Genomic DNA, 25,962 nt, shown 5'->3' with positions numbered 1-25,962 from the left:
TCAGCAAATCCCTGCTAGAGATGGTGAAACCAGACTGTAACAAAGCAGAGAATTATATATATTTAAACTTTAAAAGGAAAAAAAAGGGTAGGTATAAATGTTTATACTCAGATAAATGTGTATGCAGATACACATATAATCTGCTGGGGCCATCTGGATTTCCAAAGCGGGAAATGGTTGCTTTCTGGCTTTTGTCTCCTTTTGAAGTTCCCAACCTACCTGCTTTAGTTACTTTTCCAGTGGAAGGAACATGCTAAGTAACTTTACTTTTGTAATCTTATTTTTAACCTCGGTTTCATATTTTACTTATGTTTTACTTCTATCTAATGGATTTTTCATGAAAGAATATATTTTTCCTCTCTTAAAAACTAAACAAAACTACACAAAACCAAACAAACATAAACCCCACATCCTTATGTTTTTTTTAACTTCAATTTGCAATGTCTCCACTAATCCCAACTTTGTTTCTATGTTCAGCTAGGTCTTTACCAAACTCAGTTTTATCTACATTTCTGGCAAAAACCATACATTCTGTAACAATATCTGCTAAGGAAATCAAACCTGTCTGCACAGAATCCAGGTTGCAGAGTAAATCTGTTTCCACTGATGTAAAATGACTCACTTCCCATGGGATGCCAGTTTTCAAATGCTGTCATCACAGTAGCAATGCCAAGTTGCAAAGGGAGGTTTTGATGTAAGTTGAAAGTCAGCTCGTGTAGAAAGTTAACGTGCTGCTGAGCAAGCTAAAGTAACTACTGCAAAGGACAAATCCTATATTGGTTGTCTGTTTCCACTTGATTTTATACATGATGAATCCACCAATATTAATATTTTCTTTGTACATTTAACAAAAAATTGCATTTATATATTGATTATAAATCGATACACGATGTCCTTCCACCAATCACTTTTGGTATCCACAGACATTTTTAAGCAATTAGTGCTTGATTGCAGATTCCTGCCATCTCATGTTAGACTCTGAATCTCTGTCTGTTACAATACCATCTAATGGTTTTATTTGTGAAAGTCCATTGGAGACTCAAGCAACTGCGTGCAGTGAGGATTTTTCAAGCCATTCTAATATAAGATTGTGTTAGAGTGAATTAAATGGATAAATGTATTTTCATCTCCAAAAGAGAAATGGATTGATAGACACTGTTTTGTGACATATCAGTGCAAAAGTATTACTTTAATCTCCCAGACAGAGAGCTGTATTTTCTCACTCAGCATTGCTACAAGCAAGATGCATAAGAACTAAAGGTGCAAGAGCATGAAATGTAGCAGGATTTGCAGGTTTTTTTGTAGTATGAGACATTCTATACCAATACAGTTGCCTTAAAAACATTTAAAATGTTATTTAAAATGCTTTTAAAAATTAACAGTTTAAATGTGGGGCATTCTTTCAACGTGCCTCCTTGAAAAATGGGTAGATCTTATACAGTTGGCTAGTAAAGTTGCCCTGGGGTAATATTGGGTTATTATATCTGGAGTTCACTTCCTGGCAGTCTTTCACTATGAACTTTATCCTTCACATCTAGTCTATAAAGAATCATTTGGATTAGAAACATCATCAAAGAATATTGCTGTACATCTATTTTTAGAACATTTAGTTGCTTGCAGCACCCATACAAAATGCTAAACAAAATTTAAAAAAGGAGATATTTTTCAAGCTTTTGCCTGGCAAGTTAAAAAAGACAGCTGCATGAGTGACTATATTTCATTGGCACACACTTAAACACCTCTATAAGCTTTGAAGAACTATTGCTTTTCATGGTCATTGATGAGGAAAGTATCTGTGTCCAATAAAACTCTTTCCATGTGCGATTCAGATCCTCTGAGGTCAGCAAATGCTTCAAGACTAATATTTATTTAATTGTTTTCATGATATTAATCGTTCTGCAATGATAATTTCATATTATTATGTTTGCAATGTGCAGTACTTATTTGCTCAGGAAGAAACCTGCAAACAGTCTTATAATACTTGAGAGGGGGAAGATGTTGTGTTTCTGCAACAAGCCAGAAGTACTATTAAGTACTATCACTGGATTGGGCAAATCAAATGCATAAATACAGAAGAACACCACCCTGGTAGCAAACAGTGTTTGGCTATTTTCCTTATTTTTCCTTCTGTTTTTGATGACTTTTAAAATTTGCATGCAGTGCTGTTCTGAACCAAAACTAAACCAAACTAGTTTTCCTTCTGTTTTCATCTTTATTCCTTTAGCCAGAAGCATATCATTTCAGCCTGAATGTTTTTCTAGGGAAGATCGTATTATGAAGTAAAGGTCCTGAATGAAGTAAGAGGAAATCAAACAAGTGGGCGCATGCACACACACACACACACAAACGAAGTGCAGTTGAGACTAGACATAGGCCAGTATCTGATATTTTAAGTTACATGTGACACTATTTCCTTGTTCTGCTGCACCACATTTAGATATTGTATGGCTTTCCAGACACGCTGTGCATAATTTTACATACCATCTGCTTTATATGCCAGGTTCCATATGTAGAATGTATAACCCAAAACCAATATTTTGATTGATTTGTGCTACAGAGGAGGCTTTTGTTCTTAATTGTAGAAGAATATAGTCCTAAATAAACTGTCTGGAGAATGTCTTCTAGCATTAAGAAATGGTGAAATTTATTTTGAAAAGTTTTTCAAGGGTGTAATAATCGCAAAAACAGCTTTCAGTAATCTCACTAAGATTGTTTCCATGAATGCTGAGAGCTGTGGACACTTGTGAACATTCACGTAATAACGTAATACAATGTCATAAACATGTGTCAGAGTCAGGGAAGGGACAGCAAATTTGCAGCAGCCTAGAAAAAGAAATATCTGAATAAAGATAAATGGCACTTACTTGTCAAAACAGAATGAGGTTTATAAAGATGAGTAATGGAGATCAGCATTATCTCCAGGAGGTTCTCTGATTTGCTTCAACCCTATTACATACACTCAAATTTTGTGTGCTGTTCAGTTACAGGTAAGACTAAAAAGCCTAATGTTCAATTTTGGAGATGCTGCCCACAAGAACATTGGGTTGTGTTCCCACATGCACATATGAGGAGGAGGAAATGAAACATCAAAATGAAAAGAAAATGGAATTTCACACCAATGGCTCTCAAGAGAAAACTGAAGATTTATTCAAATATTTATCCTCATTTTGTGAACTACTGACTCTCCTCATCCAAACATGCAAATGGGATTAAGCATAGCTTTGGATCTTAAACAAACAAACAGTCCAAAGTTCTTACTATGGAAATAATCATATTCTTCACATTTGACTTGAAGCTGAATTATTACCAGAAAAAAATAGATTGTGGCATTACAGTGTGTTAGTAAATAGTAGATAGACACAGGAGGCTACAAAAATAAAGTAAGATTTTCTCCACATAATGTCCTGTAAAACATGTACACTTCACCTTCATATGTGATAAAAGACACATTTGAAGTCAGAGAAATTAGGAAATCAGAGAAAGGAATCGATAGCATGACATTTAGAAAAGAAGTTTCTTCCTTGCTACCTAATTCCAAAAGGAGAAAGAAAATACCATGAAGAACTTGTCCATTCTAGAGGTGTTTTTGTTGCTCTTTATTTCCTTTGTAAAACGAACATCTTAATCTGTTCACAGTTTGGCACATTAGATTCATTTCAATGACAATTCTTCCAGATATCCAAGTAACAAAACTGAAGGAGAGATGCCACATCTCATACTTCTTTCTATCCTTGCCTATTAACACACACCTGTGCTTAGAAAGGAAATATTATTGGACCTCAACTAAGAACTTTCTTTTTTTTTTTCCTTATCACACACTTGTTTATCACAGTGTAATAGTCACAGTCTTCATGAGGTTTGGGCATGATTCTGATCCTTGACAGCTGGAGACATGCAACATTTTTGGGGTTCTTTCGTCACTCAGATTTGATAATAAAAAAATGAAAAATGTGTCTTCACAATTTCTTTTCAAAGACATTCCAAACAACTGGAAGTGGCTACTCAGGATACAGGTATAAGGACAGCTTTGCCATTTGAATATCAATATTTTTATTTTGTGTTTTCATGTACATCTGTCTGCTCGCAATCTAAATGCTGCAGTGAACACAGGATGTACCGTGAACTAGAACTTCCATTTGCTAGTAGATTTTTTTTCATAAATGTTCTTTGTAGTCTATATGAATATGGGCATTTTAATTATTGATCAGAAGCATTATTTCTTATTTGCATCTGTGTTGTGGAAGAGTTCTTAAAAACTGAGCAGAAATTCACGCACATTTAGATTATTCTCTTTTCTGGCTGTTCATTAGTTAAACGCTTATGCAACACCCTTCCTTACAAACTGCACTACATCTCTCCCATTACTGCTCTGACAAATCTTTCTGGGCCTGATCTGCAGGCCTATGAAGTCAATAGGAGCCCATCCAACAGCCCCAGCAGGCTTTGGGTCCAGTCTCTCTCACTTCCAACTTCTTAGTAAGAAAAAATATGCACAACACCAGAAGGTGTAAAATATGAATCAGGTAATATTCTGTAATGCATGTGGGTAAAACAATGGACTTTGGTCCACCTTTGTGACAAACATGTCAAGAAATCAGTGTGATACCTGTTCACTGCAAAGTAGGAATGAAAATCCAGCAAATATTTTTGACAGAAGCTAAATTTCCTTGGTTAAAAGGCTGTCTTTCTGAAATGAAGTTTCTTTGATACATCTCTCTCACTTTGTTTTTTGCCCAGTCCCTTTACCTTTGAAATATATTCTGCGCTGGCCAAACCCTCTTCCTCTGAAGTCAATGGGAGTTTTACCATTGATTTCAATGGGACAATGATCATACACAGGTTGCAAAACACAGTGAGAAAAAATATCATTGTCAAAGTTGAAAGTATGAGAAACATTCACACGATTTGACAATTCCACCGTAAAACCTCCAGCATCAACCAGCTTTTCCGTGTGTTTCCCGCAACTCACGCCCGGCAGCGCAGGATAACACAAAGCCCCGCGCCCCGGTGCCTTCAACACTCGGCATCGGAGTTGAGCCCCAGTCTGCGAGGAGTTAGCACAGCCACGCGCTAATCCGACAGCAAACATTTTGCAAGCATCAACCCTTCCCTAAGGGACGAGCATTCTGCCGCCGGAGCCCAGGGAAGCGCATGGGAGGGCGCAGCCAGGACGGGCAGCGGGCACCTGGCCGCTCCACTACTCAGGTGAGCGCCCGGTAGAGCCCCCTCTCCGCCCGCCTCTCCGAACCCCGGCAGCCTCCGGGGTATTCCCAAACCCGAGGGGGAAGAGCAGAGCACCGTCCCTGGTGCGCAGCGGCGCAGCGCAGAGCGGAGCCGCCCCCGAGGAGCCCCAGCACGGGCGCGCACCCTCTGCCTCCTGCCCGTCCCCGGGGGACCCTACACGGCGCGGAGCCCGTACTCACCGCCGTGCCGCAGGCTGCAGCCGGCAACGCAGGCGAGAAGCACCCTCCCTGCTCCGCCTGCAGCGGTGCCTGGACCCCGTCCCTCGGCGCCCACATCCAAGCCCCGGCCGCACAGCTCAAAGTCCTTCTGAGAAGCACCCGGCCGGCCCCGCCGCCTCCCGCCTCGGATCGCTGTCATCACCCCTCCCCTCGCCACCCCCTGCTCCCCTCCTCATCCCCCCCCGGCGGGCAGCAGCATTATAAAGCGGTCCCTAACCCGTGAGATCACGCACCGGCGGAGGTGCTGGTCTTCGCCGCTACTTACCGGGCATCCTCCGGAGCAGCGGGCGGGAGCGAGGGAGGAGGTGGGAAGGAGTGAGGGGGCTGCTGGCGGCGCTGCTCGGCAGCCTGGGCAGAGTGCTGCGAGTCAGTGCGTGAGTGCCTCCGGGCGTGTGTGCGGTGCGATGCCGGACACTCAGGCACCGAGGGGCGGCGGGGAGCGGCGGCGGAGCGCGGGGGGCGCTGCGCGGCGCGGACAGGTGCGGCTTAGGGCGCCCCCAGTCCCGCGGCCCCCCGCGGCCCCCCGCGCCCCACCGCCGCGGAGGGAGCTGCCGGGGAAGGGGCTGGGGGAGGCGCGCATCCTCCCCGGGTGGCACACGCACCGCACTCGGGAGGAGCGGGGGAAGGGATTAAAAAGAATGATTATAAAAAAAGGTCAGTCACCAAAAAAAAGAAAAACAAAAAGAAAAGAGCGAGCAGCGAAACTCTGCTCTACTTCCCGGCTGAGCTCCGAGCCCCAAAGCTGCGGTTCCGGGAGCCGCCACCGCCCGCGGTGCAGCACGGCAGCAGCTGCCGGTAGCGCCCAGCTGAGCGCCGGAGCCTCTCCCCGCGCACGGAGGAGCCTCCCTCCCTCTTTCCATCCCTCCCTTCCTCCCTCCCTCTTTCCCTCCTCCCTCACAGCCCCCCGAGGCAGGTGCAGGGCAGGGCCCTCCGCGCTCTGCGGGCAGCGGCCGGGCTCTTGAGGACGCCGCCGCCGCGCCGCGGCGCGGCTTGCGGGTGGGAGCTGCCGCGGGCCCCGTTCCCCATTCCGCAACTGCGGCGATACGAGAAAGCGGCGGCGAGGGCCCGCCTCAGCCGGGCAGCTGTGCGATGCTCCCTGCTCACGCCTGCAAACGCTCCTTCCCCCGCTCGGCTCACCTCCTGGCGGAGCGCGGTGAGCTGCCGGGAGCGGAGAGAGGATGGTGCGGCGTTATCGCTTCTTGGGGGGAAGGCGGAGAGCCGGGGAGAAGGGAGGGAGGGCAGATTTCTAACAGTCGTATGGAAAGGGCTGGGGGGAAGGCATCACGCACCAAAAAAAGCCCGTTCTCAGGATAGAAATCAAAAATAGCCACAGCGGCAGTGAAAGTTGCTCGCTTTGTGATTTGCATCGTAACGCCGCCGCTGCTGCCTGCCGCTTCCTTCAGCGCACCCAAGAAGCATGCAAGATGGGAGAGGGGGAGCTATTATACTTTTGATGTGCCTTTCCTTTCTGGCCATAGTTCTCTCCCTCAATCTTTTCCTGTCTCAAATATCAAACAAACAAACAAACAAAAAAATCCCCCCCCCCCAGTCCGCCACACTGCCTGCCCCCGTGTCTTGCTGGAGAGGTGGCTCCAGGTGGTGGTTTCTGAGTTGGCAAGCGAAGTCTGCCGTGGGGTGCGGACGCTCGACCTATACCTGGGGATGCCCGTGGAGGCTGCGCAGCCTCTGTCCCCTGCAGGCTGCAGTCTGCGCTGTCGCGGAGCACAGCGGACTTCGGAGCGCAGCGCCCTCCTTGCCCGTGTCCGGCTGCGCAGGGCCCCTCCGAGCGCGGGAGGCCGCTGCCGCCTTCCCTCGCTCTTCCAGCTGTGAGAAGTGATGGTATTTTCGGGAAAAGACTGGAGAAAGTCTAACTTTTATTTACCAACTCACGCCCTGATTTAAAAAAAAAAAAAAAAAAAAAAAAAAAAAAAAAAAAAAAAAAAAAGCACAACTATTGCCAAACCTCAGCCCAGATCACGCAGCTTAATGTATTGAGCCAGAGGTAGCGTGGCTGCTTGCCAGACCTGTGATCCATTAACCTCCTTAGCTCATTGTTGGCAGCAACAATACCACCCGATCAAATTCTTGTATCCTAAAGGCAAGTCATTTGGTTTTCATAGTAAACTCCACTCTCCACTGTCACAATTAAAAAAGGGCCCTTCAATAGCAAAATTGATAAGAATGAAATACACTGGTTTTCTACTACTCCATGCTTGTTTTCTGGACTAAAAACATCCACCTACGCTCTGGGTAATATACACAAAGGGAGACATCAGCACACGAAGACATCACACTTTGTAAGCAAACCTTTTGAATTTTCCCTTCTCCATTTAATTATGTACTTCTTTAGACTATGGTGATTTAAAGTTTTAGTTCCAGTTCCTTTGCAGAAGGAAACCAAGCAAAGCCCAGCAAATCACAATTAGAATATGAAAAACTGGATGTATAGAGCTCTTGTTTTCCTTATTCTTTATATCTGAAATACATAAATGTATATACACATGTATGCTTTTTAATCCAAATCCATTTTCTGGAGTTATATACTTATACATAAAGATGTGTACACATGCACATGTTGTGTATGCATATTTCCCATTATATAAATAATGAAAGTCAAAATCAGGTTAAAAAATATATAGAGAGAATAAGTATATAAAAGAAGCAGAGCTAAAAACAGAGCTCTCAACTCCCTGCTGAGCTGTAAAAAAAGGTGGAGAAGTCATAGAATCACTGATACAGAAACAGTATGAAAGCTATAAGTTGCACTTCATTCTTTACACAAGAAACTTAGTTAACACATTTGTGGAAAAAAAAAATAACAAATTAAATACTTCTTTCTTTCTTCTTCTAGAGAAGAAGACATTGTGACATTAAGCTGTGCTCGTAATTGCCATGTGTAAAAATATTTATTTCGGAAAGTGTGCATTCAGAGAAGTTAAATCTGTCCTTGATTAATGAAGCTGTCTAGTCTGGGAATGGAAGATAATATGTGCAAAATGGAGACTGATCCCATGAGCATCTGGCACTGAAAGATGGGAAAGGTACTGGGGAATAAGGCTAGGGTGAAGACAGTGAATACAAGAAGCCGGTGTATTACACAGGAAACTGGGCCTGGAAATAAAATACCACATCATTTGGAAAAGGTGACAGCAAGAAAGAAATTCATGTTCTTTCTCACAGCCAGGTTGTTCTGTAAAACACTTCCCATTGCTCATTAGTGGGTGAGGATTGTAACGTAACGCCTACATCCTCTCAGAAACCTCTACACATTATTTCTAAATTGCTACCTGTGGCATAGAAAAAGTCCTCCTAAAACAGGCCTGAAACTCTAGGAAATTCTAAAAATTCTAAGTTCGTGGGATTGGCTGGCTTAGAGGATCTTTGATTTCCCTGAGCAGGAAGATTTTAGGGATTTTAGGGTATTTTACTGTTGGTTTTGTTTGTTTTGTTTGTTTGTTTGGCACCCAGATCAATGCCTCAGACATGGTCAACTACCACTGTGTTGCCTTAGCCTGAGGAAAGAAAAAGGCCAGAGACTCATTGCTGCCTTTTGCATGATTTAATGGGAGAAGATGAAGTCTTGATCCTGTTTTCATTAGTATCAGTAACAAAATCAAGAAGTGACTGATACATCAGCAGAATGTTTTGAGTGTAGCAGAATGCCTGACTTCAAGAGCAGATGTTTGGGATGGGAAAGAGATGTAAATCTATGCTGAAAAAGGTGTTAAATTTAGGCTATATTTCAACATGTTGTGGCAAGTGTAGTCATTAATAGATCAAAAATTAATGAAATCTCATCACTCCTGAAGATAGTCTATTAAAAATCAGAGAGAGATATATAGTTTAGCTGGTTGCTTTTCACTGTGTTTTTTCACTAAGTCTGAAAGTGTTTTTTTCTCCTTGAGAATGGCCCACTGTCATACAGGAGAGGTAAAGGGCATCAGATTGCATATGTTGTGTGGGACTAGCTGATTCAGGTTCATACTGGTCCTGGCTATTCAAGCTTCCAGCCCAACACATTGTACAATAAATGTGGTCTTTGGTAGCCATTATTTTAAGGAGCCATTACTTTAACTCAATAACAATTGAGCTCTCTGTTATTTATTAAAATTTTCATGTATTCATTTTTATTCTAAAGGCTTTTCTATTTCTCTTCTTCCTATTTTTTTTCCTACTAGAGGCTTCATTGTGTTTATTTTCACTACCATAGCTTGAAGAACTACACACCACTTATTACAAAAATGGCAATAAAAAATGTAGCACATAATAAAATAAAGAGAACTTGACATTGTATGAGAAAATGCAAAAATAGCAACAATGGATCATAGAATCTGAGAATAAGAGAATCACACAGAGAATCATTGGATTGGAAGGGACCTAAATGGCCATCCAAATCTATCCTCACTGCCACGGGCTGGGACCTCTCATGAGATCAGGTTACTGAAAACGCAATCCAACGTGGCCTTGGACACCTCCAGAGATGGGGCATCCACAGCTTCTCTGGGCAGCCTGTGCCCGTGCCTCACCACTCTCTTCATGAAGAATTTCTTCCTAATATCTAATCAAAGTCTACTTATCTTATTTCAAAGCCATTACCCTTTGTTCTATCAATATTTGTTCTATCACTATATGCCCTTGTAAAAATTCTCTCTCCATCTGTACCAGTCCCAGTCTCAATTATCACAGATAAGGATGGTAAAATTTAAAATCTTTGCTTTTCATAGAGATACTGTATGACTGCAACATCTTTGATCTCATTGACCCCTTTAAAAAAAGTGAGTTTTTGACACTCCAAAACAATGCTTTCTATGTGAAAAAATATGGAGAAAATTATACTGAGTGTTATGTGATGGCTCCTCTTCTATATACAGCAGAAAAGAACCAAGGTTGAAGCTTGTAATACTGGTGTTCTAACAAAACATAAAATTTGATTACAATTCAACATTTGACCATTAAAATTCATGCTGTTTTCTCATATGTAGATATATTCTCTAAATTGTTAAAAAAAAAATAATGTAGCAAATAGTAATAGGAGTACATGCTGCCTGCATTTTCAGTTTTATATTCAATTTCCAGTAATAATTATGATAATTAGAATACAGAGAGGTTTTATTTGTTAAAGATCTGATCTATCACAAAGGTATGTTGCAGGCAATGATATCCCAATATTTAAAACTTGCATTCTGTTCTATTTGTAGTATCTCGTGAATCAACTAAAGTGCCTTTCAAAAACTTTATAAAAAGTAATATGTTTAAGGATCATAGGGGATTATACAGTTTAATATATTACAAGAATAGACATAATTTTTAAGAAACCTAACCAGTATTCTGTCAGGTTGGAACTTGCCATCATAACCCACTAAAAATATGCTTCACTGAGTTTGAATTTTTTGAGCTGTCTGCATATTATTGACTTTTCTGGTTTCTGAAAACCACTATATCAGAAGTCCCTTCCCCCCATTGTTTTTATACCAGAAAAAATCAATTCAAATCTTAGATATACAAAGCAACAAAGGTAATCTAACCTTGACACATTTCAGAATTTATACCATTTCCTTCTTTATTTTGTTGAAGCTCTCCTTCGCAGGCTTATCTGCAATACTTGAGAGTTATGACAACTCTTTCTAAATATACAAGAAAACATACTAAACCATAGTAGGTTGAGAGCCAGATTATTTAAAATCATAGTGAAGTGTGACTAGCATATTAAAAAGCGTTTTTCATCTTGGGGGAAAAAAACCCAAAGATACTATGCTTAGAATCAAGTTCAGACTTCTGATCTTCATGCATGACTCCTTTTAGAAAGAAAAATCTGATATACAAAGACCTAACATTAATTTTAATAGAAAATCAGTGGATTAATGCATCTGGAGTTATTTGGTCATTGGTCACCCATGCTAGTTATCATTTTCACGAGTATATGATCCTTTTACTGCTCTGTTTAGTCTAAACTAACATATTTGTCCTACTAACCCATTTTCCACTCAAATAAGCATAGATAAAATAAATGCAAATATAAACATAGCCTAAGATACATAAGAAGAATAACTCAGCTATATTACTATAGATTCCACATATATTTTGTTTGTTCTGTTTTGTTTTACTTGTTTGTTATTTTTATTTCATGAAACAATCTGGTACATGAAGGTAGCAAGAGAAGTGACAACAAATATGGCTATGTGGCTGTCAGATGGGAAAATTATGTGTAGAATTTGTAATTTTGGATACGTGATATGGAAAAAGAAGAAATCTTAATACTGAGGACCACGGTTTACTAAATGAAAAGAGTCACATGCAAACAAGCCAGTGAAGATGTGAAGATGAGAATGAAGTTCCCAGAATGGGGGAACCAGAGTGAGAGAACTGGAATAAGACATGAAGGCAGAAAAAGAAACAGGAGAGTCTGTGATACTAGAGCATACTGTCATGCAAAACTTGGAAATGAACCAACCATCACAAAGTCCTGCATTTCTCTTTTATCAATAAATATATTTGAAACTTGTTGGAAAAATGTGCTTCTCACTGTCCTCTGGTTCTGCTCTAAACAAGGGACAAGCACCTTTCACTGTTGTCAATCCTGACATATCTACTGGCAGAAATATAATCTGTAGGTCTACCTTTCTTAATACAGGGAATTAATTTGTTGGAATCAGGCCATTTTTTAGAACTTTTTTTGTTCTTCCTCAAAGACTAGAGATGAAAAAAATGGAGGAAAGGAGGAAAAAAATAAAAAACCAAGAGAAAGAAAAGAAAGAAAAGAAAGGGATCCTTTATAACACAAAAGTTTGGTTGCCATGTATTAGGCAGCATTAAAATTGAAGTTGTCTTTTCCAGCACAATATGTTTTCTCAATTCCCTACTTGTGGATAAACAGTATAGCAGAGTTTTTAGTTATGAGATTTTGTAATATTTTTTTCCCCATCAACTTTAGAAATCTGTCACTGCGAAAGATGAGTCCTGCTCAGTAACTAAGCAGCTGTGCAATGTTTTGTTTTATTTTCAATTGCCTTTGGGCAAATGAGGTACTTTTTACCAATTTGTTCAAACATTACTAAGAAAAAAGTATTAGTTGCACTTTCTGAGGAATTTTTCTGATATCAGACAATACGCCCTCTACATGCCTCACAAAATAATATTCTCTTATTACAACAATATTTCTGTTATTCCAATTGTAGAGATGGGAACAGAGACATAACAAATTAAAGCAGCATAATCTGCTGATTTTGAGTGTAAAATACCTAGAAGTTATAATTTTACTTACTAAAAGATTATTGCGAGGGTTGAGGAGGGGTGAGCACTTCAACAGACAAGATCCACACTTCTAAATAGTGCACTCAAAAAGACAATACTCATAACTTGCAAGAAATACATGAATAATTAATTTTTTGTGAGTTTTCCAGCATTGAAAAATACAAGGACATAGTAACCTGACCTTCATATCACCATTCAAACAGCTTAGGAATCAAACATTCACTGAAATTCACCGTGAAAATAAAAGCAAAGATAAAACGAATGACAGCATTGTTTATGAAAGAACTCACTTTATCCTTAGAGATGAGCTATCTGCACTGATGAGCAGAGGCTCTCTTCAAAATATACCTTTATAATTTGTGTCTGAGCTACACTGGAAATGATTTATGCTTTAAACTTATAACTAAGTAATAGTTTTTCCATCATGAGGAAAATCTACCTCCCAGAATAATCTGCTACTCAAAAGTTTGCTGAACATTTATTTTGGAGCTAAACTGGAGCCACTGTCTAGAAGCACCTGGAAATTTTCCAGTTTTCAACTTGACAGCTCACTTCACTTTTGGTGTTGTCATCTCATTATTTTGAGCATTTAAAATATTGTACTTACAGCAGGAGAAAAGATCCAAGCAGAACTAGAGGAAATTGAAATTGCTTGGAATTGCTGTGGGCTGGCAGCTTTTGCTTCTTTCTCTAACTTTTCTAACAACAGAGATGCCAAAATAACCTTTCTTGTTTTCTGGTTGAAAACACCAGAGAAACGGTGAATTAGGACAATTATTCCTTGAGTAACCTCACCAAGAAATTTCTTTCCACAACTGTGCCTTCAGAGAATTTAAGCAGGACATGATATTTTCAAATTCATTTTCCACTGAACCTGAACATCAAAAACCTTAAGATTAACAATGACTGATTGATATATAAAATATATGCTCTGATAAAATCAACCACAGAGGATAAAAAATTGGGGGAATCTTTCTAAGAATCTCCAACTGAATATTTCTGCTGAATTATCCACTTGTTGGCTAAGATATTGATGATCAGAGTACCTTTGTTTGGGCACGACTGACTAATCAGTAATACTCCCATAACAGCCTGGTTAAGATCAGATCAGCTAAGCACTCATTTTCTTCATCATTTCTGTAACCACCATCACTCTCCTTTATTCTAATTTTACAAGTTCTGGTGCAACCATGCTGCTAACTGCTTCCCTAAACTTTGAGTGATCCACATGCCTATTTGAATGTACAAATACTGATCATAATGGAGAAATATTGCAGAGATAAACTCTCTGCTCTCCTCTATGGAAATCAGAAAATTTTTTTATGCACTCCCAGTACCTAAGCTTTTCTGATGTATTTTCCTCCTTGAATTGTCAATCCATAACAAGTTCTGAATGATGGAAACAACTGAATTTCTTTAACTCACACTCTAGGTTTATGAAAAAAAAGAAAGAAAGAAAGAAAGAAAGAAAGAAAGAAAGAAAGAAAGAGAGAAAGAAAGAGAGAAAGAAAGAGAGAAAGAAAGAGAGAAAGAAAGAGAGAAAGAAAGAGAGAAAGAAAGAGAGAAAGAGAGAGAGAAAGAGAGAAAGAGAGAAAGAGAGAAAGAGAGAGAGAAAGAAAGAGAGAAAGAGAGAAAGAGAGAAAGAGAGAAAGAGAGAAAGAAAGAAAGAAAGAAAGAAAGAAAGAAAGAAAGAAAGAAAGAAAGAAAGAAAGAGAAGGAAAGAAGGAAAGAAAATAACTACAAGTAGATATTGAATAATGTATTTCAAGAGCTGCTTGTTAATGTGATTGTCTACATTGTTCACATTTTTCTCCATGTTTAACATAATGTTTTTTAACAAATCCAAACACTTGGCATCACATGTGTAGTTAAATTTGCATTTTATGATATATGTAACTGGCAGAAACTGAAAGAATTAAGCAGCACCTGCATGGCAAGTGACATCCTAAAATGTGCACATCATCCTTCTGGTTGTTTCACTGCATTTTGCTGATGCTGTACAAGTTAATTTTTATCTTTCAAGTCCAGTTAGGGGAATCTAATATTTGATATTGCTCAACTTTCTCTTAAGAGACACAGATCACTGAATCTCAATGCATTTATTTATTACAGAACTACATATTACTCTTCTAGAGTAATTTAGAAACACTGTTGCCCCTGGAGTCTACCTAGTGAGAATGAAAGGAAATAGTGTAATGTATTCCATTTCTCTTCTGGCTCAGGCTCATTTCAAACAGTCATATTCATAATTGGACTAGATCTAGCAAGATCTCTTTTAAAAGCTTTACTTCTATGTAATCTAACTGTAAAGCCCCAGTAAAATTTCCTTGTGTAATGGCTAACAGACTTTTTTTTAATTTCCACCTTTATGTCTTTCTAGTGTATTCTTTTGTTTCAGCATTGTTGTTTAATGAGGCTTTTCTTCGTTATTTCATCTGTCCACTGAAGCATTAATAGACTACAATCACCTTTCGCTCTACTCTGCTCTTCTACACATTTTTCTACCAAGAAAACTGTTTTACACTCATCTTGAAAATTGGGCCTCTGCTCTTGATTTCTTCTATAGCCCTCTCTGCACTTATTTTCAGTCAAAGGTACCTTTCCTGACCAGAAAACTCAATATTGTGCAGGCAAAGTTTAACCAGATCCAAGCGTAATTATGCCAGTGCTTGCCCATCTCTCATGGATTCAGTTTTTGCATTACGTTTTCAGTTTGCATTTGTCACTTTTATGCTGTATTGTACTGGCAGTTCATTCATTCAGAGACTATCATATCCCATTCCTACAAAACATTTCCAGATTATATACCTCCACCATATTGGAGGATCTTTTCTTATTAGCTCCACTGCATAACCTTGTACTTAAATCTGGCTGTATTTCTATTAATCTCTATATTCTGATACTCTTTTCAAATCTCTTCTCTTCTAACTTCCACTTCATGGCACCGGCAAACTTTATAACTACACATCTTAAGCAGTGCCAGATCAGTAACCATAGACAAGATGACTTGCTAGATCATATTTTGAGGACCTTTACTAGGAATCACCTTCTATCTTGATACTGCTTTCTGAAACACCTGTATGCTGATACCTATAAAAATATATCTGCCAATTTTAAATTTTCTCAATTAATTCTATCCTTTTTTTCCCAGATTTACTAATAGTTTGTCAGTTGCTACAATATCAAATATATATCTGATGCCTAGATAGAAAAATCTATGACATTGTTTAGTATAAAAATAGTTGTCAAAAAACAGTATGAATAAGGAATAATCTCACAATAGTTCTCAAGGAGAAAAAGGGCAGTTTTCTCATTGTTCTTTTTATAATGAGAATGCCTTCTCAGCTACATTAAAAAATATTTGTGGCTGCTTACATATTCAAGCAAAACAGAAGTTATACTTTCAATGCTAAAACAGATAAATATAGTCTGTGAGATGTGAGGATTCTACAAAATCAAGTCCATTCTTTCTAGGTCTTTATCTCAATGAGAGTACCTGACAGAAAATATTATCTTTTCAGCTGAAATTTTCAGTGAGTTACTTGAAGTCAAGTTCTTCCATTAAATATTATGGATGATTCTTACTGATTTCTGTGGAATTGAGATTAATTGGGAGAAATAAATTATAAGCAATACATTTAACTATTTGAAAAGGTGACCAAACCAGATCTTTGGTCATAATAGAGAAGAGTTTGGAAAAAATATAAATTTCTTCAGCTGTTTAACAGAAAGATCAATTGATATATATATAAGAGTTCTGTAGCAGCTGTGATATAAGAAGTAAATATGTCATAGAAGTAGGTCATTATCTATCAAGAATCATCTACAGTATACAATAATTTGTGAATATTGTCTGAAGCCTTGTAGGCAAAACTGCTATGGTGAACAGTGACTACACAACATTTCCATGAAATCTTATTATCATTTAATTATTCATCTCTGAACAGGGTATTTTTTTTTTTTTCATAGAATGTAGAGTATATGTTACCTTCTTTTCACTATGTTTCTGTTAACATAATTCACACGTCTGTATTTATTTTGTCACTGATCATATATATTACATAGAGTTTGAAAAAGATTATTAAAATATTCATATAAACTGTATAATTTCTTATGTACACAGCACCATGGAATACCAGTGTTTCCAAGTGTTGAAACTGGCTTTTTTTCTTTTTTTTTCTGTACCTCAGACCTTTTTATAGCTTGATATACACATTTTTCACAAACAACTGTTCTCATATTAAGCTCAAATAAGCATTATAAGTCTTGCTTATTCTTTTCAGAGCAAAATAAGATATTAATCCAATGCCAAACAGAATTTACAAGAATGTCATTCAGACTTCAGACTGCAAAGTGCTTTACAGCATTATTTTCCTGAAAAGATTCATCTCTAAAAACACTTTTATTTCAGTGAAAGTGCTATAGAAGGAATGGTAGAAATATGGAGAATATTTTATCCCTGGAGAATATTTTGTCCCTGTTAATTTATTATAGTGAATTGACATAATGGAGGATGACAAATAGGTCTTTTTTTGTTATTTTAACCACAAAACTCTCACATTAAAATGTGAATGTTTTCTGTATTAATGGCAGGAGTAACGTATTTAATTACACAAAAACTACACGTCGTGTGTTGTGAATGTAATATGAACCACAAAAGAAAACAACAGTCAAACTGCATACTGATGAGTAAAATGTTGAAGGGGAACTAGAGGTCTACACTTTAATATTACACTTCAATGTGCTCATTGAAAAAAAGTAAAAAAGTGTACATGTACATATACATATATATATGTGTGTATTTTAAAGGTAATGGTGGGTGAAAAATATTGCATTGAGACTTTGTCCTTCTCTTTTATTCTATCATGGCAGATTAAACTTGTTGCTGCCATTACAAATAAAAGATTACTACACTGAACTATCCATACCTAACAGCAGTATAACAATAGTGTATGATGATATATGCTCTGTTTACAGTAGATAGATCAAGTCATATATATTCTGCATATAATTTACATAGGTTATTTATTGTTCTCTGTATATACATATAAAATATAGACATATTAGTAAATAAATAGTAAAATATTTTCACACATAATTCAAATCTACACTTAATTCAATGAAAGTAAAATGGACATGGAGTTTGACCTTGTTCATTTTGATAAACAATAAAACTTCAGAATTTACAACCAAATCTGTCTAAAAGAAAGTGATGGTCGTATGTATTATTGACTCAGTTTCATGCTAATAAATTACGGCCCCCAAAAACTTTTTCTTTTATAGTTTATGCAGCTACAACTGTTTAAGACCTATATTTTCTCATCAAGCCCAATAGAAACAGATTTGAAAATGCATGCAAAAAAACACAGTATGGTAAAATTAAGAATTTTTCAATTTTATTTTCTTGATCATTACTCAATTTTTATAGCGATCAATCAAAAAGGAAGAAGAAATTACCATACATAATAAAACAAAACTAGTACTTTGAACTTTTAAATGTATGTAGCATTAAAAAAATACAACACCCTAAAACATTGATAAATTGAATCTAAGATTAGCTTTTTTAAGTTACTTTGAAGAGAGAAATTTTGCCAGAAGGTAAAGACCATTGCTTACCTATTATTTTTACCCCAAAATTTTTCACTCTTTCATATTGCCATTAGCTGTCTGTCTTTTTTTTCCCTATGAAGAAAGAAAAAAGCTTCACTGCAGTGACAGCAAAAAATGAGCACAACTTCCACTGTTTCCATTCATAGAATTATGGAATGGTTTGAACTGGAAGAGATCTATAAGATGATATCATACCAATTGTTCTGCCACAGACAGGAGAGACACCTTCCACTAGACTAGGTTACTGAAGGCCTTATCCAACCTGGCCTTGAACGCTTAAAGAGATGCAGCACTCACAACCTCTCTGTGCAACCTGTTCTGTTGTCTCATCAGGTTAATATTGAATAATATCTCCTTAATATCTAATCTTGCTCCAGCAGGACTCACTCCAACAGGTCCATATCCTTCTTAGGTCAGGTGACTCAGAGTATGCAGTATTACAGGTGGAGTAATACAGGTGGAGTATTACAGGTGGAGCCCCACAGGAGCAGAGGAAAGGGGGAGAATAATTTCCCTCAACCCTTAGTCAAGTCTCTTTTGATGCAGCTCAGGATATGGTTGGTGTTCAGGGCTGCAAGGACATACTGCCCGGTCATGTCAAGCTTCTCATCAACCAACACTCCAAGTGCTTCTTCACAGGGCTATGGCTGCTCTCAGTCCAATCTCCATTCAGACTGTACTTGCTCTTTGAATTGCCCTGATCCAGGTGCAGAATGTTGCAGTTGGCCTTGACGAACTTCATGATGTTTAAATGGGCCCACCTCTTGAGACTGTCAAAGATTGCATTCCTTCCCTCTGGTGTTTTGTCAGCACATAGTTGCAGGCCTTTGTATCTGAAGTCTGTTACTCAGGCATTTTTCTGCTGCAAAGCAAGTGTCAGTTAAAAACTTCTTTATATTCCTTGTACATACAGGGGTGCAGTTACTTTTAACTACTTGGAAACAGGATTTCCAAATACACAGACACTGGAAATGCTTTCTTTTAAATAATAAATGAGCCTTATCTTAATGAGCCAAGCTGTTAGAAAGCTTTCTATCCATCTATATCAGATGGCACAGATGTTTATCAGTGTGGAACATTTTGTTTAAAAAAAAAAAAAGCACAAAAAACCCTAAACATAATAGGACTAAAGTCATTATTTTTTTCAGTACTTTTTAAATTATTATTATTATGTTGTTGTGCCGAGTCTTTTATTTAAAGTGCATTGTCATATCTGCCTGCATTCTTTCATACTTATCATCATGCAGGAATCTATAAAGCTGTGGGGTAGTTGGCCAGGATCTGGCTGCTGGATTGGCTGGACATCAGTCAGAATTGATGAGACATTGCATTGTGGATATATGTATATAGATGTATATACATACAGTTACAATTGAAATTGAATTTTTGTTTTTGCTTTCCTTTCTTTTCATAGCAAATAGTTTTTATCTTAATGCAGGAGTTTTATTTTGTTTTGAGTCCTCTCCCTCATCCCACTTGGGGTGCCTTGAGCAAACAGCTGTGTGGTGCTCAGCTGCTTGCTGAATTAAATCACAACAGCCTTCTACAAGATTCTATTTCAAGTGCTGACCCTTTATAGTTCTTTGTAGGATTTAAGAAGTAGTTTTCTTAGAAGTCATCAGTGCCTACATTCAGTGTATTTTGTTGTTGTTTCTCTGTTTGTCTGTTTTTTTGTCTTCTGGATCTAAGTACATTAACTATTTGTACTACTACTTAATGGCAGGAGTCTATCTGAATGGATTTAGAACTCTTTCTGTAATTCAAGGATCAAGTTCATGCCAAAAAGCCACAGAAAGCCTCTGAAGACATGCTAGTGTCTAAAGGTCAAAGAAGTTGGAATTACAAAAACAAAGACTATGGGATGACCCAACCTACCTTCAGCAGACAGTAGACAACACTTAGGAGGAAAGTAGTCAGTTAAGGATTACTGAATGAAGTTTACTCATTAAAGAGGCTCTTGATGACATCTCACTAGCCTTTACTAAGTGAAATTATGAGGAGATGGAGTGTGATGTCCAGAGCTTCTGAGGCTTAGGGGACAACTTGCTAGCATGGTGAGGGGCTGAATGGCTGAACTGAAGCATCACACCAGCCAGGTTTGTTTTACAGCTCACCAAAGCACTGTTGAGCTGGGAGAGGTCTTCAGAGAATGTCTAAGATAAATTTTGCATTTAGATCCTTATAACAGAATGGTGGGTTTATCCCCACTTTTTTTCAACAAGCTAACAACTAATCACAAATGGCTTTATTTTGTGTAAATAAAATAAATAATGAAGAGTTTTCACTCAGTGGTGTATACTACTAAAGTGAGATGTATTAGACTTAGGTAGAAATTCCAGAAAGCCACTGACACCGTTGAATACCCAGCAACTACTTAACCACCATGTGAACCACTACTGAGAAACTGGACAAACCAGAGAGTTATCTCTTGCAGCCTGAACAATGATCAGCAACAGCCTCTTAAAATTATCAGTTTCCTTCATTTCAGGAGTGCTAACTTTGTTTTGTAAATATTTCTTCGTGATTGTTGAAAGGGTTGATCTATTACATACACTATATGTCATATAAAACATTTTCATGTTTCTCTTCTACTTCATACCTGTTCACTCCCTCAGTATGTAGTAATGTTATAGTAAGGTGTTATAGGAATACAGAAATCATGGCAGAAAGTAAATTTTTGAAACATAGTGGCAGACATAATAAATACTTGTTTTTCATATTTAGACATAGATGTCTTCTTGAAATAATAATATTCAGAGTTCAGGGAAGGATGTAATATGACACTGAAATAAGTCTACTACAGATTATTGCAAATGGTATTTTTGCAGCTTGTTTCCTTATGCTTTTGTCATTCTGCACTTGATTTAGAAAGAGATTCATGGAAAGTCATAATTATTTTAAGAAGGCAGCGGGGAAGAGTTCTTTCATCAGGTCTATAAATCTTCACTTATGCTCTATAGAGAACCCTGCTCTCCATGTGTGCTTTAACAGTGTGAGAGGAGTATATCATAATGCCTTCAGTTGTCAGAGCTTCAGGTTTCTTTATAATATGAGTTCACAAGTGGAGACAATTTCATTGTAATAGTTCTGGCTAGAAAAAGATATCAATTCAGCTTGCACACAGACAGCATAGTAAGGGTATATTCTTTCCTGCATTTAAAATATGCGTTGGATTGGAATGTGTAACTATGGTTTTATATAACCACGTAGACATATAAAAACATATATATGTCTATATAAATATACACATATACATATATACATACACAGGTACAGGCAACTAGGAAGAAAGTAAATCTAGGACTAAGGAAAAAAGATGACTACTGAAAATACGAACTATTTTTGAAATAATGTTACTAGAGGAAAGCAGAATGGTCATTTCAGAAAGGTAAATAACTGCCTATCAGAAGAAGAAAATACTGTTTCCAGCACATAGCACTTTGGGCTATTGCTTTTCACTCTCCTAAGCACAATTTTACAAAAGACAAATTTCCTTTTATTTTCCTCTTTTGCAAGACATTATCCTTTCTCAAGTCTTACAACCCATGAAATCAAGGATGTAGTTCTGATGGTTAAGTCATAGAATCATAGAATGGTATGAGTTTGAAGGGACCCTTAAGATCATCCAGTTCCAACACCCCTGCTATAGGCAGGGACAGCTCCCACTTGACCAGGTTGCTCAAAGCCCCATCCAGCCTGGCCCTGAATGCTTCCAGGGAGGGGACATTCTCAACTTATCTGGGCAACCTGTTCCAGCATCTCACTACCCTCACAGTAAAGAATTTCTTCCTAATATCTAATCTAAATCTACCCTCTTCCAGTTTAAAACCATTTCCCCTCGTCCTGTCACTACAGGCCCTTATAAAAAGTCCCTCCCCTACAGCTTTCCTGTAGATCCCCCTCAGAGTCTTCTATTCTCCAGGCTGAAGAGACTCAGCTCTCCCAGACTGCCCTTATACAGGAGGTTCTCCAGCCCTCTGATCATCTTTGTAGCCCTCCTTCAGACCTGCTACAATAGCTTGATGTCCTTCTTGTGTTTTGGGCCCCAGAAGTGGACTCAATACTCCAGGTAAGGTCTCACGAGAGCAGAGTAGAGGGGCAGAATCACTTCCCTTGATATGCTCCTGGTCATGCTTCTCTTGGTGCAAACCAGGATATGGTTGATCTGTGCTGCAAGTGTACACTGCTGCCTCATACTGAGTCATTCATCAATTGACATACCCAAATCCTTCTCTTCAGGGCTGCTCTCAAGCCATTCTCCACCCAATTTGTATTTGTGCTTGGGATTGCCCTGACTCAGGCGCAAGACTTTGCACTTGACCTTGTCGAACTTGATGAGATTGGCATGAGCCCACCTCACAACCCTATCCAGGTCCTTCTGGATGGCATAACTTTCCTCTACTATCTCAGCTGCACCATTCAGCTTGGTGTCATTTGTAAACTCACTGAGGGTGCTCTCAGTCCCACTGTCCATGTTGCCTACAAAGCACCAGTCCCAGCAGTGATCCCTGAGAAACAGCACTTGTCACTGGTCTCCATTTGAACATTGAGCCATTGACCACAACTCTCCGAGGGTGACTACTCAGCCAATTCCTTATCCAGTGAGTGGTCCACCAGTGAAACGCATTTTTCTCCAGTTTGGTGACCAGGATGTTGCCTGGGACAGTGTCAAATGCTTTGCAGGAGTCCAATATAGATATAGCTTTTTTGAGAAATGTTTGCTGTGGAATTTTGGAATGCAGTGTAGATAAATGATACTCAGATATTTTGTAGACATAGTTAATTGAGCTTTGGGAAACAGTTAAGCTAAAAGGTATTTTGACTCTTCCAACCTTTTAACTTTCCACTTTCCTGTTTGTTTTTTTTTACTGTCCCTTTCTCTTTTCCTTTCCTTTTTCCTCATTGTTTTTTCTTCCCTTCTTCATGGGTTCTTGCTGGTAAGCAAAAATACCTGAAAGCTTTCATCTGAAACATTTCATTTTTTACCATCTTTGTTTATGAGAGGTCTTCTTCTGGATATTTGCAAGGAGTTTCTTGCCCCAAAAATGAATGTCTTAAAGATCTGTCTACAGATTTATTGGCTGCTTTCACAGTACTGCATGGCAAATACTGTGTTCTGAGTGTGGATTGAGTGAGACTGAAATAAAATGAACATAAAATGTTCAAGTGACTGGGATCTGACATTCAAACACTTAATTTTCATACTTGATTTTTAAAAATTGGAGAGCTAAATTAAAAAATATATATACAGGAAGCTCAGAGAACTAAAAAATCTTACAGTGAGAAAAAAAAAAAAAAAAAAAAAAAAAACAGCTGAAGTGCCGATACATGTTTGTTGAATTGTAGTCAACAGTTTTCAGAAAGGTGAAAAAAATTGAACAAGATTTAGTGGCTATGTAAAGAAATTTTTATCCATTGCTCTATCAGATATTTAAAATGTAATGCTCTCATCTTTCTTTTCCTTGCTTAGCTTTGCCTTATTAATAGTGTTACTAACAAAAATTGCGGAGTTCTGTCTCATCTTTCTCTTACCATCTTATCCTTTAAGTAGAAAAAACATGGATAGAATAATTATCAATTTTTATTGAGTTAAAAGTTTGCAAGAAAACTAAGTTAAAATCCAGTCACTCAGTATTTTTTATATTGGCATTCAACTTAGAAAAATGCACAATGGAGATTTATTTTTCAATTTAAACAACTTACTGTTTTTGTTACCTCAATAAAATATAAACAAGTAAAAAGTTTGCTATAGCAAAGTATATTTAACTTGGCAGTTTATGAAAGTATGCAATCTTCTGTTTATTACAGTGCTGTATATTTGGAATGATCAGTATTGCAACATGAAATTATCCTTTTTGTAAACTGAAAACCATTTCTTTATAGGAGTCCCACACAACAAATTGTTACAAATTTAATAAAAAATAATTGAAATATTACTAATGATTTAATGTTGCAAAGTTTATAGATGCTGTGTATAGTGTATGTATTATACTATATGCATATAGTATACGTATATATATATGTATTATATATAGTATATATATAATATATATATTACATATATGTACATATAGTATATATATGTATTATACTTACTATATATATTATATAATATAATTTATTATATTATATAAGACTATTACAAACTATCAAAAATATTGAGTGTGTAGACACTCATGAAATGAATTAATTTTGTTATTTTCCCTCCTACAGAATTCAGTAGATTTCAAAAGAAACAGCTGTTATGACCTTCCTTCATGAGTGTGATGCTTTGATGCACCAAATACCAATTGAGTTATATGACATAAAATATTAGATTATTACAATAATAGTCGGAAATAACCTAGAAGAATCATCAAATCCAACACATGGCTCTAGCCAAAGATCAAACCTTGTGTTTTAGGTTGTTGTCCCAGTGTTTCTTGAACTCTGGCAGCCTGGTGCCATGCACATTGCCCTGGGGAGCCTGTGCCAGTACATGACCACCCTCTGGAGAAGATTCTCTTCCTAATTCCCAACCTGACCCTCCCTGATGTAGCTCCATGCTGTTCCCTCGGGCCCTGGCACTGTCACCAGAGAGCAGAGCTCAGTGCTGCCCCCCCCCACCCCGCTCCCTGTGAGGAGCCATGAAGCCTCTCCACAGCCTCCTCTGCTCTGGGCTGAACAAACCAAGGGACTTCAGCCTTTCTTCATACCTCTTGACCCTTCACCATCTTTATAGTCCTCCTTTAGATGCTATCTAATAGTTTTATGTCCCTCTTACATTGTGGTGCCCAAATTTGCACCCAGTTCATGAAGTATGACTGCACCAGTGCAGAGCAGAGTGGGGCAGTCACTTCCCTCAACAGGTGAGCTACACTGAGCTTAATTTAAAAAAAGATATTGTCACCCAACTAACACATCTTCCTGAATGACACAGAGTTTGTCTCCAAAGACACCGAGTGTCAGGTAGGAGAAAACTAGAGAAAGAAAAAAAGTGCTTTATATCAGAATAGAGGAGAATTTTTGGGGGGTGAGGGCCCATTATTTTATGCAGTAGGGCTTTGTTAAGCAATCTTACTTAACTGTTATTGTTTCCAAAAATAACGTGGCTACTGGCACTAGATTTACTAACATCTAGACAAACACATGATTGCCCCAAATTTGGAGGGACCTGCTGTTGTAAGACACTTGCTGTTACAGTTTGACTCAGTGGGCAGCTCAGCATCACAAAGCCTTTTGCTAAATCATCCCAGTGGGATGAAGGTGAAAACAAGAGGAAAAAAAAAATAGAATTCACTCATGTATTTCATTATATGATACTTCTAGACTGAAAATATATTGAAATGAAATGAAAAAATATATAAATATATAAAATGAAAATACATGAAAATAGCTTTTTATGCCAGACTGAATATTTATATATGCAAGTATGGATGGAAGATTCTCTGGAATTCATGACAATGCTTTATTGAAGACACTGGTTAAATTTAGGTTGCTCTGAGAGTAATATCTCCTATTTATTTCCATGGAAAATATAACCGATACAAAGAGCACAATAACACCGTTTCATAGAGCGAATTCTCAACTACAATATATTATTTTTCAACATAGTCACCATTAGCTGTGCATTTCCATCAGCAATGAACAGGAGCCTGCA

General features: G+C 38.0%; 1 protein-coding gene across 7 annotated transcripts in view; it reads right to left on the bottom strand.

Moving 5' to 3' along the window:
* Window positions 1-7,243, bottom strand: part of HS3ST5 (heparan sulfate-glucosamine 3-sulfotransferase 5) — a 197,352-nt gene extending 190,109 nt beyond the window's left edge. For 2 of the 7 annotated variants that reach the window (XM_004940294.5, XM_004940295.5), the window contains exon 1: window positions 5,728-6,290. The gene's annotated coding sequence lies outside the window, so the exon portion shown is untranslated. Of the gene's footprint in view, window positions 1-5,423; window positions 5,564-5,695; window positions 6,291-6,599; window positions 6,694-7,118 lie in introns of those variants that run through there. The other 5 variants (XM_015284582.4, XM_426178.8, XM_046939027.1 and 2 more) reach the window with 4 other exon arrangements.
* Window positions 7,244-25,962: the final 18,719 nt, after the last annotated feature.

Source organism: Gallus gallus, chromosome 3, assembly GCF_016699485.2.
Source record: "Gallus gallus isolate bGalGal1 chromosome 3, bGalGal1.mat.broiler.GRCg7b, whole genome shotgun sequence".
NCBI classification, from domain to species: domain Eukaryota; kingdom Metazoa; phylum Chordata; class Aves; order Galliformes; family Phasianidae; genus Gallus; species Gallus gallus.
This window is presented reverse-complemented; position numbering and strand designations above follow the sequence as displayed.